Consider the following 13,358-nt stretch of genomic DNA (forward strand, 5'->3'; position numbering starts at 1 on the left):
GCTTATAGCAGCGATGAAGGGAGTCTTCGAGCACTTTTGAAAGCAAGTGGCATATAACAAATTTGGTAATTACACAGGTATTTGTTCCTCCATTGAGTATTTGCATTGTGAAAGTCTGTAGGCTCCACAGAGAACTTTAATCCTGGGAAAGTAAAGTGAGTATAAATGAAACCGATAACCTGTGATAGCCTGTGGAAAGTGTGAGAAGTAACCTATGAAAAAATCCTCCATATGACTAGCAGAGCTTAAAGGAGGATAGGTGGGCTATACTGAGGGGCAGTATGAGGTCTCCTTTTTAAGAATGTACGCCTTGGGCCAGCCTTTGGTGGGATGGTTAAGGTGACTGTGTCCCATGTGACCAACTGCCATGAAGAGAAAGGATTGCAGTGTGACCCCATCCCCCATTGGGGAGCACTTTCTCGTTCTTTCTCTTTCTCTCTCACCAGAAAGTGCGTACATCCTCTGGCAAATTAAAAAAAAAGAATGTAGGCCCCTGTAGTGGACAGACATGGACATTATCCTGGCTCATGCACCAGCCATGCAGCTTCTCCAAGTCTCAGATTCTTTGTACATGTGACCTGGAAGGGTAGTTGTTGTAAGGGTCCAGAGAGCGGTCTGATGGAGACACAGAAAAGACAATGACAATGCAACTGCAAAAGAGGCTTTAATTCTTTTTCCAACTAGCTGGGGTCCGAGTTTCTGCCCGTCACAACGGGCCTTAACAAGGACCCCGTGCCTAAGAGAAAGAGATCTTTTATAGTTTAGGATGTTCCCTAAAATGTAACACACACAAAGGAGGGGGTGTATGAGAAGTGAGGGTCCAGCCTGTTCAGGTCTAGATAAGGGCTCTCAGCTAGGGGTTTGGTTGACCTTGCCTCGGAGGCCCGTTTTCCACTTATCTGAGAGTTCCAAGACTCCTGGTTCCTGTCCTTGAGGCCCTAACAAAGTGGGCTCCGTCCTTGAAGACTTAACAGGGTAGCAATTAAGCTAATTTGCCCCAGCATTCCTTAACATGGCGGTGATTATGCTAACTTGGCCTAACAGTTGTAAGGTTTGTGCTGCCTGCCACAGCTTCTCTTGTGAACCTGCTCCCTTCCTCTGTTCCCAGGAAACCAGTGCACCCTCACTTGCCCGAAACCCCCAGTCCCATTTGAGCTTTTTATACTCCTCGCCTCTGAGGCCTTTCCCCAGTACTTTCCACTTCTTATCTCCATCATTTTGGGTGAATGTGGAGGTAAGGTCAGGGATGGTACTTTAAGGTGTACCTTTAGTCATGGAAGCATGGTCGCTGGACTGGTACTGTCGCCATTTGCCAACTTCCAGAAGCATGATCCACTTTGCACACACTGGTCAGTTAGGGTGGTTTGAAACCTGGTCCTGCTGATTCTGTCTTCATGCCTTGGCAGTGTGATTAAAGAACAATCTTTTCCTTTCTGGAATGTGGCAGACAGGACATAATGTTATTTTTTCTCTCATCACTCTCTCTTTTTTTCCTGTCTAGATGGTCCACAAATGTGTTCACGTGCTGCCTATGCTCGTGCACATTCTCTGCTCTCCTCAGCCAGTTTTCTTGTAAACATCAGCCACACCTCCCATTTCTCCTTCCTTTATGTCACTCAGCAACCACAATAGTCTGGCTTCTTCTCGCCACATCCTATATTACCCTGTCACAGTGGACTCCAGCGGCTGAATCCTTCAGTCTCTTTCTTTTCATTATATCACTTTCTTGCCGTCCTGTTTTTTTCTTGATTATCTGGCTAGTTTTTGGTTTGGGGTTTGTTGGTTTGGTTTTCTTTTTTTAAGGGAACCTTTTTTTTTTTTTTTGAGAGGTTTTTGCTACAGGGCATGTGCACTCGCCAGAGAGACAGGAAGCGAGAAATCACTACCCAGGGGGGATGGCCACACCTCAATCCCCTCTCCTCCATTCTCCTCTCAGGATCTTGGGCATGCACGCACACACACCTGGCATGAGTTTTAAGCCACCAGGTCCGAGACTCAAACCACGATTGACTACATGGGAGTTCAGCGACATAGCCATTACGCTAACTGCTGGTCCCCAGAACCTTTTTTCTTAAACACTGGGGTTGTTTACAGTTCAGGACTTGGTCCTCTTCTCTTTTTACTTCAGTTTCCCTCTGTCATTCCAGCACACCTGTAGGATGTACTGCATCACATCTGTGCTGGTGATTCTCAGTGCTCTATCTCCAGAGAACTGCCAGCCCAGCTTCCCCTTCAGCACCAGACCAGTCTATACCAGAATTCTCAGTTGCTGCCAAGACATCTCTCCCTGGATATTTGCACGCTGCCTGCACTCACCACACAGGGTTTCTTGTGACCTTACTCCTAGTCTCCCATGCTTCCTTTCTCAATGAATGGCACCACCCACCGTTTACTTCTCCTTATTGTCCAAGCCAGGACCTGGAAATCATTTGCATCCCTAAGATAAACTCAACTGAACATGATGTATTATTTTCTTCCTTTATACACTGTTAGGTTCCATTTGCTAATATTTTGGTTAGAATTTTATATCTATTTCATAAGTGAGAATATTCAGTCATTTTCTTATCTTTGTAAAGGTTTTTGAAACCAAGGTTAAACTAATTATCAGTAGTTATAATTTGAGAAGTTTCCTTTTCTTTTTTGACTCTGGAAGAGATGTAATATTAAAATTATCTGGGGACCAAGAGGTGACATGGTGGTTAGGGGGCTTGACTCCCACGTGGCCAACCATAGTTCATGTCCCAGCCCTGGCAGCTTGCTTTCTCAGTTTCCCTTTCTCTCTCTCTCTCTCTGGTCAAATAAAATAATAATAATAATAAATTAACAATTCTTAAGAAAAATTATCTGGGGCCAGCAAGTGGCATGGTGGCAAGGGGTGCTGGACTTCCACACGGCTGACCATGGTTTGAGTCCTGGACCTGGTGGCTTGCTTTCTCACTTTTCTTCTCTCTCTCTTATACTCTGTCCCTTTCTGGTCATATTAAAATTAAATAAACAAACAAACAATTAAAGCTAAATAAAACTATTCTTAAAAAAAATATCTGAACCTTGAGGCCAGCAGGTGACATGGAGGTTAAGGTAGCTGGGTCCCACATGACCGACAGCATGGTTTGAGTCCTGGATCTGGTAGCTTGAGACTCTCCCCAGGCATGTGTGCATACATGCCCAAAATCCCAAGAGGAGAATAGAAGAGAAGAGAGTGTGGTGTAGTCATGGCGTTTCCTCTCCCCGCCACTCTCCCTCCCCAATGAGCACATGTACTCTCTAGCAAAACTTTAAAAAAGGAAAAAATTACCTGAACCTCGAATTCTTGATAGCTATCTCCCGTAAAATCATTTGATTCTGGTGTTTTATTTATGGAATTTTTTTTTAGCTACTGATTTTCAACTTCTTTAATAGTTATAGGATATTTTAAATTTTCTTTCTCTTTGAGTTGCTTTTGACAGTTTTTTCTAGTCATTACAAAATTACATGTTTTCAAATGTGCTGATAGAAACTTGTTCTCACACTATCCTCTTATCTGATCCTTGCAGCACCTAGGCTTATCTAACCTGTTTTGTATACCAGTGTTCATAACAACATCATTCACAATAGCCAGACAGTGGAATGAACCCCAATATCCATAAACAGACAAATGGGTAAATGAAGTGTGGTATATATGTACAATGAAATATGAGGGAACTTTGAAAAGTTGGTGGAAAAAATGGAATTACAGTACAAGTTTATTTTGGTGCCCAAAATACCACACCCCTGTGTAGTTTTTTGCATAATACACATTTTTCATCAACTTTCTGAAGACCTTTTGTATTTTCCACCTTAAAAAGGAGTGAAATTCTGATCCATGCTACAACATGGGTGAACCTTAAAAACATGCCATTGAAAGAAGCCAGTTACAAAAAGACAAATACACTGTTCTGGTTCTGAGACTATATGGATTTATAGAGTCAGACATTACAGGGCCAGCAGATGGCATAGCGGTTATGTTGTTGAACTCCCACATGGCCAACCATGATTCGAGTCCCAGACTTGGTGGCTTGACACTCACACTTGGCGCGTGTGTGTACATGCCATGCCCAAGACCCTAGGAGGAGGAGGAGAAGAAGGGATTGCTGCATGGCCATCCTCCTTGTGGGGTGATTTCTCACTTTCTCTTTCTCTCTCTCTCTCTTCAGTGAGCATGCACTCCCTAAGGCAAAAACCTCTTAAAAAATATTTTTTACAGAGGAAAGTACATTCTTTTTTACAGGGAAACCTGTAATCTGGAAGTGTGTGTAATGGGGAGTTACTGCTTCATAACTATAAAGTGTGTGGGTGATAAGAAAGATTTGAAAGTAGACAGAGGTGACAGTTGCACACCATGTGAATGTATTTAATGCCACTGAGCTGTGCACATCAAAATGGGTAAAGTGGCCATGATTCGATCCCTGGCCTAAAAATACACTGGCGTGTGTGTGTGCCTGGGATCCTGGCAGAGTGGAGAGCCGGAGGAAAGGAATAAGAGCATCACTGAGCCTGTGGACAGTGCTCCTCTCCTCCTGTCCCCCCCTCTCTTTTGTCTATTTCTTTCTCTCTCGTGTGCATGCACATGATCTATTTATGAGTAAAAGAAAAATAATTATTAAATGGTAAGTTTTGTGTTCATATGTATATGTGTGTTTATATTAGGTTGTTAAAAAAGTCATGATGTATTTTTTTCTGTGTTTCCATGAAAAAATGCATCATGACTTTTCCAACAACTCAATATATATAAATCTTACCACAATAAAAGTTTTTTTTTTATTTTTGGAGAGATTTTCACTGTAGGGCGTGTGCGCTCGCCAGACAGACAGAGAGAGACATAGAAACAGAAAGCGAGAAATCACCCCCCAGGGGGGATGGTCATGCCGCAATCCCTTCTCCTCCATTCTCCTCTCGGGATCTTGGGCACGCACGCACAAGCGCCCGGCGTGAGTTTTAAGCCACCGGGTCCGGGACATGAACCGCGGTCGACTACGTGGGAGTCCAACGACATAGCCATTACGCTAACTGCTGGTTCCCAATAAAAGTTTTTTTAATCAGTCATGCTTTTATAGACATTAACTTATTCTAAAATTAACACGAAAAAATAGGGGTTCTAGAGTACCTATAACAATTTTGAAAAAGAGAAATAGAAATCCAGCCAGTGACCTGGTAGTTAAGGTGGCTAGATCCCACATAGCCAACTGTATGTTTTATGTTCCAGACCCTGCAGCTTGAAAAACATGCCTGGCACATATGTGTCCATGCCCAAAATCCCAAAAGGAAGAATGGAGAAGGGATTGCGGTGTGACCATCCCTTGAAGGAGGGGTGCTTTTCACTACTCCAGTGCTCTTTCTCTCTCTCCAGTAGATGCACACACCCTCTGGTAAATTTTAAAAAAAGAGGAGAGTCACCGTACCGGGTGTTAATGCTAAATATTTAGGTACAGTAATCACGACATTGTGATTATTGATTGGAGGCACAGAGACATAGATCAGATAGATCGATCTTGGAACCCAGAAATAGAACCAGCTGACACTGCAAAGGCAATTTGATGAAGAAAGGATAGCCTTTTCAACAAATAGTGCTAGAACAATTCGACAGCCATAGTTAAATATGCGAACTTTGACCTACACCTCACATCTTATACAAAAATTAACTTGATATGGATCATGGATTTAAATGTTAATTGTAAAATTATAAAACTTGTAGGAAAAATTATAGGAAAAAATCTAGGCAGAAGATTTATAGACTTGGTATCAAAAATACGATCCATAAAAGGAAAAATTGATAAATTGGACTGCATCAAAACCAAAAATTTTTGCTCTGTGAAAAAAGATGAAATGGCAAGTTACATACTAAGAGAAAATATGTACAAATTCCATTTCTGACAACATACTTGTGTCTAATATATATGAACTCACAAAAGCAAACAGTAAGGAGCTAAACAAGTTAGGTTATTAATAGAAAATGGGCAAGAGACATTTCACTGAAGAAGATATACACATGGCAAATAACCACATGAAAAGATGTTCAGCATCAATAACCATTAGAAAAATGCAAATTAAAACTACAGTGAAGGACCAGCAGTTGGCATAATGACTATGTCAGTGGATTCCCATGTAGTTGACCGTGGTTCGAATCCTGGACCTGATGACTTAAACTCACGCTGGGCACGTGTGCATGCGTGCCCAAGATCCTAAAAGGAGAATGGAGGAGAGAGGATTGTGATGTGGCCATCCTCCCTGGGGGATGAGTTCTCGCTTTCTGTCTCTGTTTCTCTCTGTCTTTCTGGCGAGCACATGTGCCCTGTAGCAAAAACCTCTCAGAAAATAAAAAAATTTACAGTGAGATATTACTACATACCTATCAAAATGGCTAGAGTTAAAAATAATGATAACACCAAGTGCTAGAGCAGATAGAGATAAATTGGGTCATTCATAATTACTGGTGGGTATGTAGGATGTTATAGTTACTTTAGAAAACAATTTGCCATTTTCCTTAAAAAATAAAATTTGCACTTACAATACAACCCAACGTTTGGATTCCTGGTCATTTATCCCAGAGAAATGAAAACTAGTGATCATGCAGATGCCTGTACATCAATGTGTATATTACTTGTTTTTTTTTTTTTTTTTTTAATTTTTTAGTTTATTAATCCTCTCATGAAAAATCCGCACAATCACCGCAGATAGTCATTGCAGAATCTTTACTCCTTCGACTGTTCTCCAATCTCCAGCTCACTGCTAGACACTTCATTTCTTTTTGCCAGCACCAACATTGGCTTTTGCAGTCCCCCTGACTTTCTTCATTCTGTTCTTGCGTTCTTTTCGCTGTTTTCTTGACGTCTTTTTCTTCTCATAAAGGCCATGTCTTGCAAGTCTATGTTCGGGTTCATTTTTCTTCGCATAATCCAAAGAATCGTAAATCATGCCAAAGCCAGTTGTCTTGCCACCACCAAAATGGGTTCTGAACCCAAACACAAAGATGACATCTGGTGTGGTCTTGTACATCTTTGCTAGTTTTTCCCGAATTTCTGTCTTAGGTACTGTTGCCTTCCCGGGGTGAAGGACATCAATGACCATTTGTTTCCTCTGAAGTAGTCGGTTGGTCATGAATTTCCTGGTTCGGATAGTTACTGTGTCATTCATGATGGCAGTATATCCTCAAGCAGCCAGGGACGAAAAGACTATATTACTTGTATAACAATAATTAGCAACTTTATTCATAATAGCCCCAAATTGGAAACAACTCAAATATTCCTCAATAGGTGAATGGTTAAATGTACTGTGCTACATACACACCATGGAATAATATGCAGCAATAAAAAATGAACTATTGCTACAACAGCTTCCATAAATCTGGAGGAAATTTTACTATTTAGAAAAAAATATCTTAGGTATTTACATGCTGCATGATTTTATTTATGTGATATTTGAAAGTAAAAATGTAGGTATACACACAGAACATATATACCGAAGCTTTACATTTCTCTAACTTCTGACCTCCAGATCCTCTTTTAAAAGGGCTCATCTGATTAGGTCAGGCCCACCCTATGGGGGAGGCACATATACAGGGTAGCCATACCAGAGGGTAGGGGTCTTGGGTGCCATGAGGATTTGTGCTGCCACAGTCTGCATTTGGAGTGGGGTTGGTGGAGGTGTAAATTGTTTCTCTGATCCCAAGGAGGCTGAGCTCTAAACTCTGGTCAGTGCAATATCAGTGTGGTACATCTTATAACACTATCAGTTATAGATCATGTCCATTTGTTAAATTATTATTATTTTTTTCTTTTTTTGGAGAGGTTTTTGCTATAGGGCACGTGTGCTTGCCAAAAAGACACAGAGAGACAGAGAGACAGAAAGTGAGAAATCACCCCCCAGGGGGGATGGCCACGCTGCAATCCCTCCTCCTCCTTTCTCCTCTCGGGATCTTGGGCACACACGCACACGTGCCCGGCATGAGTTTAAGCCACCAGGTCCGGGACTCGAACAGTGGTTGGCTACATGGGAGTCCAGTGACATAGCCATTACGCTAACTGCTGCTCCCCATTGTTAGATTATTTTTATGTAAAATACTTGATTCGGGTTCTAGTAAATAAAATGTACTGACTTCTTTTAAGTTGAAATTGTTTTAATTCTGACATACCTTGTCATTTTTCTAAATCTCATTGAATGTCAGAGCTTAGAGCTGAAAATGATTCATATTTTAGATTCTTAGTAGGACCTTAAGTTACCGCTGAGGTTTTTCCTGGTTGGAAAGGGGGCCCTGTGCATATAAGCAGGCTTTTGTGCCGGAGATAGCCATGCTGTTGCCAATGCCAAAGTCTAGTTTTTTTCCTTCCAGTGCTCTGTTGCTCCACCCTCTTAAGAGTCCCTGAAATGGTTTTAGAATGTTCCTTCTAGAAGGAGCTCTTCCCCTCAGTTACCTTTAAAAAGTAGTCATTTTAAGTTTAAGAATCAAAGAATTGTTGACATTCTCCGTGATTTTTCGATGCTCCTTACTACCTGGGTTGGATCTCTAACTTGAATAAGATCCACTTGTGAATGTTGCATTCAGGAGCACTTGGGGAAATAAATGATGGCGTGCTCACCTTTTAGTTTGCCAAGCTTTCCTTGAAAAAGCAGGTAAGTTCTATTGGAAAATGGGGGGTGGGGGATTTGCTCGTTGGTACAATTGACTGCAGTATTCACAAAATGGGTGAGTAGACTTGAGGCATCATGTGCTCTCAGTGTCCTCACACAAGAGCGGGATTGACACTGGTTCTTTCTGCACTTGGGACAGTATCTGGCTGCACCCAGGCTGTGTGGAGGGCAGGATTGGCGTTTCCCTGCGTAGGTGTGTTGTATTTTCAACAAAGGGAGCTACGCTTTTTTTGTTGCTCTGCTTTTCCCAAAGCCTTAGGATTTCTAGAGTTAGTATTGCTCTTATACACACACACACACACACACACACACACACTCCTTAGCAAGTGTAGAAACTCAGTAAAAATGTAGAGTTATTTAAGGAAGAGAGTAATGTGTAGATGATGCAGTGCAGGCCGCTCAAATTAAATTTCAGTATGGTTTTCAGTGCAAGGAAAGCCTTTTTGCCTTTGGTTCTCATTTTTTAAAGCAGAGGGACTGTGGAAATCTAATTCTCTACTCGGAGATGCATGTAAACACTGGTGCTTTAAAAATGGTTATGCTGAACTCAAGTTCTTTCACTCTGAGCTGATCCCAGGATTGTTTTTTTCCGTAATTAGGAACAGATCAGAACCTATAACTGCTAACTGAGGGAATTTGAAACCAGCTAAAAATCTTTGTAGATGCAGTTAAAAATAAAGCAAAACACCCAGGCTGAGAAGGCCTGTGTGTAGGAGAGTAGTGGGTGTGTTGGGGCCAGTAGTGCCTATTTCCTGGTCAGTTGTTCCTGTGGGTGAGTGCCTTCCCTCGGCCCTGCTCTCTGAAAGCGATCCTAGTTGCTCTTCCTGGTGAGCTGGGGGCCAGATGGCTTCAGCTAGGCCCATAGTTTGAGAGAGCAGGTATTCACAAAAGAGACTGGACAGGCAGAGGTTGTGTCTGAGGTGGGGAGGTGGGTGGTGGAGCTGGAGTTCTGGTTTGTTACCGACTGCAACAGAGGTTGTTATTGTAATGTGGAACTAATATTAAAGCCCTCTCCATGCTGGGTGTTTCATCTGTTATTTTATGTAAGAGGCCAGTGTTCACAGGCGAAGGCAGCGCAGGATTTATACTGAGAACTGGGCTTTCATTTAGTCTTTAGAGTTATGTTTATGGCTGCTAATGGGATTGCTGGACTGAGCAAGGGATGTGTGAAACTTTTGTTCGCTCGGATATACTTTTTAAAAATAACAGCTTTATTGAAATGTAACTCACAGTAGGTTCACCTACTTAAAATACAGTGAGGTTTTTTTTTTTTTTCCTAGAGAAATTTTTACCATAGGGCGCATATGCTCACCAGAGAGCTTGAGAGAGACAGAAAGTGAGAAATTACTCTTCAGGGGGACGGCCATGCCACAAACCCTTCTCCCGGGATCTTGGGCACACACGCCCAGCATGAGTTTCAAGCTGCCAGATCTGGGACCCAAATGGCGATTGACCATCTGGGAGTCCAGCGACGTAACCACTACTCCATCTGCGGGTCCCAGTACAGTGGGTTTTAGTATCTACACAGAGTTGTGCACCCATTACCACAGTCCATTTTACAGTGTTTTCATCACCCCGGGAGGAAGCCCATTAGCAGTCACTCTCCGTTCCTTCCTTCTGTGGCAACCACCAGTCTATACTTTTGTCTCTAAAGCTTTGCCTATTCTGACTCTACATGTAAATTGAGTCACTTCATATATGGTCCTGTGTGACTGGCTAGGCAAGGCTGTCACGAAGAGACTTTCTTACTGAGAGTCACTGAAATGTTTTAAGCCAAGAAGTAAGTGAAAATCAGTATTTCAGAAAGGTCCTTCTGGCAGTACTTGGGAAAATGGGTTAGAAAGAGTCAGGCCTGAATCAGAGAGTCCAGGTAGAACTTTTATATAGAAAGCCAGATGAGGAGTCCGTCTGATAACCCTCAGGCACACCCACCACAACGCCACTTCCTCATTTGTGCCTTTGCAACCTGGATTTTCCTCTTTCACTATGCAAAGATTTCCTTACGGTAAGGACTATGCTTTCTATTTCAGTGTCCTCGGTGTCATGGCACGGTGTTACTCGGCTGTATTGTAGGTACTCCATAGGTGTGTCTGGATGGATGCATAGTTCTTGGTTCAAGAGCTTTCAGGTAGTGTCAGAAGTTCTTTTGACCCAGCCATGGTGGTGCAGACTGTGGAACTGAGCTGAACGTCATGCAGCAACCATGGTTCACCTCCACAGCCTGTGACCGGAAACATCCTGGGCATGTGTGCATGTTTCCAGGAGCCGGCAAGTTTGGGGGTGGGGGGGAGCGTTGCAGTATGAGCAGACACTCTGCATTTTTCTCCCTCTCTCTCTCTCCCTCCCCCTCTGCCTCTCCCTCTCCCTCTCTCTCTCACATGCATATGCACTCTGTCATGAATAAAGGGGGGGAAGGATGTTGTAACTTGTATAAAGATGCTGGCAGCATTTTTGGATATTGCCACAATTGCTGACCAGTGCTAAAGACAAGCTGAGGTTGGAGACCATGCATTTTCCATCCCAGTCTACACAGTGTGGTGTTAGAGGATTGAATTGCCCGAGGCTGGGATTTTGTCCAAAGAATCTGGAGGTAGAAGAAAAAGGAGGGATGAAGCCACAAACACCGTAATTTTACAGTGAGGGTAGTTCAGAGATACTGTCTAGATTGAAATAGTCAAGAGAGAAATGATAGGAAGTCTGGGATGTGCTTCAGAATAATATGGTCATGGGGAAAGGGGTGGAATAGAGGTGAAACAAGATTGTCCATGAACTAATTATTATTAAAACTGGGTGATGGGAACCAGCAGTTAGCGTAATGGCTATGTCGCTGGATTCCCACGTAGTCGACCGCGGTTCGTGTCCCGGATCCGGTGGCTTAAAACTCACGCCGGGCACATGTGCGTGCGTGCCCAGGATCCCGAGAGGAGAATGGAGGAGAAGGGATTGCGGCGTGACCATCCCCCCTGGGGGGTGATTTCTCGCTTTCTGTCTCTCTGTCTGTCTCTGTCTGTCTGGCGAGTGCACGCGCCCTAAAGCGGAAAAAACCCCTCCCCCCCAAAAAAAAAAAAAAAAACTGGGTGATGAGCACTGTGGAGTTCATTAAACTATTCTGTGTACTTTTAAAAAAGTTTACAGTTGTCCATAATGAAAAAAATTGAAAAAAGATAATACAGATATGAAACAAAAAGATAAGAGTATATTATTGAGCCTCCTAAAGATAGCTGCAGGAATATGCCTCTGCTGGGCCTGCAGCATCAGCCAGCAAAGGACTGGTACATCCCAGGACTGGCCTTCTGTTCTTCATAGAAAGCACAAAGCATTGTACTGGGATTTTACCAGTTACTGGCCACTGGTAGGCAGTCTCTGGAATAGTCAGGAATTAGGGACAAAACCCCCTTTCCTTCAGCCCAACCCAACCCACCCTGACGAGAATGGCAAAGAGAACTTCCCAGAAAGCCCAGTGCCTTCATTCTCAAAAGGCAGTGAGTCAGAGACCTGAGGGCTTCTCCCTGTGAGGCCTGGGAAGCTGCCCTCCAGTGGGCCATGGCTGCATTGTCTCCAGCTTCTGTCACTGTTTATAGGTAACAAGGTGTATTCATTTTGTGTTGCTGAATAGAAATATTTGAGACTGGGTGATTTTTAAAGGATAGAAGTTTAAGTGGCTAATGATTCTGGTAACTGGAAAGTCTAAAGAAACAACAGGACTGGCACCACCACATGGCTGGCAGGGCAGGGAGAAAGGAAGCAAATAGACTTCTCTATTTCCTCTCTCTCTCCCATGCTCCCAGCCAACTGGAAGGTAACTTGGAATCTATTCTCCAAGATTAAATAGCCTTGTCAACATACCCCGTCGTTCTCTGAAAGTCCTCATGTAAGGACTGTGGTCCATATTTTACAGCTTTTCTTCTCTCAAGGAGCCCTGTTATTTGGGACTGGTTACTATAATAAATGACAGAAAAGAAAGTAGATTTCTTTTCATTATATAAAATCTGTGTACCATGTTCAATAATTGTTTCATTTCATTTATTTACTGTCTCTCAGAAGAGGACTGTTTTCCCTAGGAAAAAACAGGGAATACACCATAACATCTGGCTAGTGCTATGCATAATGAAGGCGATAATGACAGTTGTTATATCCAGCCCATTCTGAGGTGCACAGTTTTTCATATTCCAATATCTCTGAAATCATGATGCATTTTTCAGTCAGTGATTTAAAGAACATTATGTCAGTTTCATTGGCAGTAGTTTTTCTTAATAGTATACAGAATAATGCCTTTTTCAGTTAGTGGTATCTTAGATTTGATGACATACATTAGGGATCTTTTATATTCTTGGTATAATGACTATTAACTGTGTAATAAAATTATTTAAGTTCCAGTTGATGACATATTGTCTGATGATATTCAGTATAGAAACACTTGAGACAGTATTTTTTTTAATTTATTCATTTTCTACATTAATTCACTATACACCATCACAACACACAAATGAATTTTCCATCCAAAATACACTGTGCATTGGCTCAATCAAGCACATCAACATACATGTTCTCAGCAAATAATTTTCCAATTCTTATGTCCTGCATACCTTGCCTTTTGTTTTGCCATCCTTGATTCCCCATCCCCCACCCTCTGCTATGTCCCATCCTCCTCCCCCATTGTCCCTGGCATCCATGGTTGCCCTCCATGCCTTCCCCCCCCCATTCCATTGTTCTGC

At 42.5% G+C, this 13,358-nt stretch overlaps 1 protein-coding gene across 1 annotated transcript in view; it reads left to right on the top strand.

Moving 5' to 3' along the window:
- ATRN (attractin) overlaps positions 1-13,358 on the top strand; it is a 122,843-nt gene that overhangs the window by 70,228 nt on the left and 39,257 nt on the right. The window lies entirely within an intron of this gene.

The sequence above is a fragment of the Tupaia chinensis genome, unplaced genomic scaffold (genome assembly GCF_000334495.1).
Source record: "Tupaia chinensis unplaced genomic scaffold, TupChi_1.0 Scaffold143574_1, whole genome shotgun sequence".
In the NCBI taxonomy this organism is placed as follows: domain Eukaryota; kingdom Metazoa; phylum Chordata; class Mammalia; order Scandentia; family Tupaiidae; genus Tupaia; species Tupaia belangeri.